This window comes from Calypte anna, unplaced genomic scaffold (genome assembly GCF_003957555.1).
Source record: "Calypte anna isolate BGI_N300 unplaced genomic scaffold, bCalAnn1_v1.p scaffold_101_arrow_ctg1, whole genome shotgun sequence".
In the NCBI taxonomy this organism is placed as follows: domain Eukaryota; kingdom Metazoa; phylum Chordata; class Aves; order Apodiformes; family Trochilidae; genus Calypte; species Calypte anna.
Window position 1 is genome coordinate 23042 of NW_022045419.1, and position 4308 is coordinate 27349.

General features: G+C 49.1%; 1 long non-coding RNA gene across 1 annotated transcript; it reads left to right on the top strand.

Moving 5' to 3' along the window:
• Positions 1-2653: 2653 nt before the first annotated feature.
• Positions 2654-2922, top strand: LOC115600181. Its single transcript, XR_003988855.1, has 3 exons — positions 2654-2672; positions 2761-2816; positions 2891-2922. It is a non-coding gene; the product is annotated as an uncharacterized LOC115600181 (long non-coding RNA).
• The last annotated feature ends 1386 nt before the right edge of the window (positions 2923-4308 follow it).

Here is a 4308-nt window from a genome sequence, read left to right on the forward strand (position 1 = left end):
GGTGTGCACTTTGTGTTGTCTGTCTTGAGTGTTTTATAACTTCCTCATCCCTCGATGTCCTCTTTGTCCTCACAGAGCAAGTCCCTCATCTTGGGCATCAGCATTAGAAGGTCTTCTCTCATCAGCACAGACCTAGTCAGCAGCATCTTTTTCTTTCATGACAAGTTAAACACATGGAATATTCTTGCATCTGGGAAGTTTCTTGAAGGTGGTATTCTGAAACTCTTTTCCATATTAATCAGCATCTCTGGTCATGGATTTTTGCAGAGTAGCACTTGTTCTCTGCATCCTTAGGTCTTGAAGCCCGGGTTGGTGGGCATCTGTTGCTTCAGCCCCTTGCTTCACAGCTGCATTGCTGTAGGTCTTCTTGCCCAACAGTCTTGGATCCCAGAGATACTCTTCTTAGTGTTCTCTTGAGATCAAATCTCATGATTTGCAGGGCTGTGTCTGGACTATGTCTGAGAATTTGGCTTGGAGCTGCTCTTCCCAGAGTTGTAGGGTCAAGGTTTTTGGAAGAGACCTAAAGGACTAGTCTAGCAGTGTTGAGCAGTATTCCAGTGCCTTGTGTCTTCTGTTTTTCAGATCCCGTGTGACAAGGATGTAGATGAAAGAGCAGGAGGAGAGAAGAGCGCCATCCAAAGGTTAGTCAGTGTTGGGTGTTGGAGTGAAGGTCCCTCTCCTGGCTACCTGACCACATTATGGTTTGTTTGTCCTTTTGAAGGTGAGAGCAGCCGAGGAAGCAGAATATCTGTTCCGGAGGTGGCTCTGGCAAGGTGAGCAAAGTCTGGTGTGCAGAAGGAGCAGTCATTTCTCAGGTGTTTTATTGCCGTCAAAGGCATTGGCGTCGCCTGTTTTTTGTGTTTTCCAGGTGTCCTCCAAACCTACTTTTGGCTCCCCACAAGGATGGCAGGCAGCAGATGGGTGAGAGGCTGAGGTAAAGGGGTAGGAGGTGGACATCACAGTGGGCTGCCTGTTGTTGGAGGCACCACCTCAGCATGTGCCTTTTGCTTTCACTTTTGCAGGTGCCACAACCATCCTTGGAGGGACAAAGACACACATTTAGGAGCGGTTGGAGAAGGTGAGATGGTGGTGGGCTGGGTCAGCCGTGTATTTTACGTCAAGTCACTTAAAGGTTTCATTTTGTTTTTGCAGGCGCTGTGCGTGCCACCTTTGGAACCGGATCGGCGTTGAAGTTGAGCTGAGTTGGTGGCGAGGGGTTCATGGGGCTGGTGACTTCTGATCAGCAGAACAGGAACTCTTTCTCTTGGTGTTTCAGGTGCCCCAAGCAATGGTGGCAATGGCGTTCAACTCTGGAATGAGAAGGTGCGTGGTATACCACGGGGCTTCCTTGAGGAGGTGAGTGCAGCGGAAGTAGCTTGTGTTGGCTTAGGTGGGACTTGTGCCAGCGCTCTTTGTGATCTGTGGGTTGTTGTTTTTTCCTTTTCTGCGTATAGGGGATGAAGAGGAACCGTGCGACTGGAAATACATCCCAGTCAGACACTGTGGTTTTCATTACTGACCGTGGCTTTGTGCTGCTATCACTCTTGAAGATAAGTTGATGGCCCAGGGGTGGGTGGGGAGGGGCTGAGCAGCGGAGTTGAGGTTGGGAATTGCAGGTGGTGTTTTGAAGTGAGTGTAGGGGAGAGGGCTGTCTGGGAGCGGCCCCCTTTGGGTGGGTGAAGGGAACAAGTTACTTTTCCAGTGTGATTCCAGCATGGGCAGGGCAGCTCCAGCCTTGGTGTGTGGGGTTGTGTGTTTTATGTTGTCCGTCTTTGTTGTCTTAGAGCTTCCTCAGGCCTTGATGGTCCTCTGTGTCCTCACAGATCTTGGGCATCATCCCTGGAAAGCCTTTCCTGATCAGCACGTTGCTAATCAGCAGCGTGCTATTCCGCATGATGAGTCTAAATTGCCGATCGGTCTCTTGACTTGGAAGTTTCTTGATTGTCATCTTCTGAAACATCATCACCACCTGCACCAGCATCATCTTTGGTCGTGGATTTTCCCAGAGTGGGACTTTGTTCCCAGCATCCTTGCGTCTTCAGGTCTTGAAGCCTGGGTTCTTTGGCATCCCTTGGTTCAGCCCCTTGTTTTGCCGTTGCATCGCTGTAGGTCTTCTTGCCAAACAGTCTTGGCTCCCAGAGATATTCTTCTTGCTCGGTGTTCTCTTGAGATCGAGTCTCATGATTTGCAGGGCTGTGTCTCAAATTTGTCTGAGTGTTTGGCTTGGAGCTGCTCTTCCCAGAGTTTGTTGGAAGAGTCGTAAGTGAGTAGTTCATGTGTTGGGCAGTGTTCCAGTGACTTGTGTATCACTGTTTTTCAGATGCCGTGTGACAAGGATGTACATGAAAGAGCAGGAGGAGAGAAGAGCGCCATCCAAAGGTTAGTCAGGGTTTGGTGTTGGAGTGAAGGTCCCTCTCCTGGCTACCTGACCACATTATGGTTTGTTTGTCCTTTTGAAGGTGAGAGCAGCCGAGGAAGCAGAATATCTGTTCCAGAGGTGGCTCTGGCAAGGTGAGCAAAGTCTGGTGTGCAGAAGGAGCAGTCATTTCTCAGGTGTTTTATTGCTGTTGAAGGCATTGACGTCGCCTGTTTTTTGTGTTTTCCAGGTGTCCTCCAAACCTACTTTTGGCTCCCCACAAGGATGGCAGGCAGCAGATGGGTGAGAGGCTGAGGTAAAGGGGTAGGAGGTGGACATCACAGTGGGCTGCCTGTTGTTGGAGGCACCACCTCAGCATGTGCCTTTTGCTTTCACTTTTGCAGGTGCCACAACCATCCTTGGAGGGACAAAGACACACATTTAGGAGCGGTTGGAGAAGGTGAGATGGTGGTGGGCTGGGTCAGCCATGTATTTTACGTCAAGTCACTTAAAGGTTTCATTTTGTTTTTGCAGGCGCTGTGCGTGCCACCTTTGGAACCGGATCGGTGTTGAAGTTGAGCTGAGTTGGTGGCGAGGGGTTCATGGGGCTGGTGACTTCTGATCAGCAGAACAGGAACTCTTTCTCTTGGTGTTTCAGGTGCCCCAAGCAATGGTGGCAATGGCGTTCAACTCTGGAATGAGAAGGTGCGTGGTATACCACGGGGCTTCCTTGAGGAGGTGAGTGCAGCGGAAGTAGCTTGTGTTGGCTTAGGTGGGACTTGTGCCAGCGCTCTTTGTGATCTGTGGGTTGTTGTTTTTTCCTTTTTTACATATAGGGGATGAAGAGGAACCGTGCGACTGGAAATACATCCCAGTGAGAAACTGTGGTTTTCATTACTGACCGTGGCTTTGTGCTGCTATCACTCTTGAAGATAAGTTGATGGCCCAGGGGTGGGTGGGGAGGGAGGGGCTGAGCAGCAGAGTCAAGGTTGGGAATTGCAGGTGGTGTTTTGAAGTGAGTGTAGGGGAGAGGGCTGTCTGGGAGCAGCCCCCTTTGGGTGGGTGAAGGGAACAAGTTACTTTTCCAGTGTGATTCCAGCATGGGCAGGGCAGCTCCAGCCTTGGTGTGTGGGGTTGTGTGTTTTATGTTGTCCGTCTTTGTTGTCTTAGAGCTTCCTCAGGCCTTGATGGTCCTCTGTGTCCTCACAGAGCAAGTCCTGCATCTTGGGCATCATCCCTGGAAAGCCTTTCCTGATCAGCACGATGCTAATCAGCAGCGTGTTATTCCCCACGACGAGTCTAAATTGTGGATCGATCTCTTGACTTGGAAGTTTCTTGATGATTGTCTTCTGCAATGTCATCCTCAATTGCATTGTCATCTGATCTCTGTCCATCCAGTTTCCCTGAGGGGGACTCATTCCCCACATCCTTGCATTCTCAGGTCTTGAAGGCGGCTTCTTGGGCATCCGTCGCTTCATTCCCTCGCTTTGCAGATGCATCGCTGTAGGTCTTATTGCCCAAAAGTCTTCGATTCCAGAGTCCCTCAAATGCAAGTGATATTGAACATCATCCCCATGGTGTGGAACACATTTAGTCATCATCATCATAGTGCCATCTGGATCTTTCTTATCTTGTAGATTTCTCGATGGGCATCTTTTGTAATCTTCTTTATGAACAAATGAGCATCTCTGGTCATAAGTTTTCCACGTTTGCAACCTTGTCTCTGTGTCGTTAGGTCTTGATTCTAGTCTTCTTGCACATCTGCTATGTTATTTTGAAGAGTAATCATTGTTAACAAGCAGTGTTCTATTACACTTGATGTCACCATTGGGCCTTCTTGCATCACCCTTGCATCCCTGTAGATCTTCTTGGCCAACTTCTTAGAGCCCAGAGTAATTCTTGTTGAGACTTTTCTCTTAATGTTTAATCTTGTAGTTTGCAGTGGTGTGTCT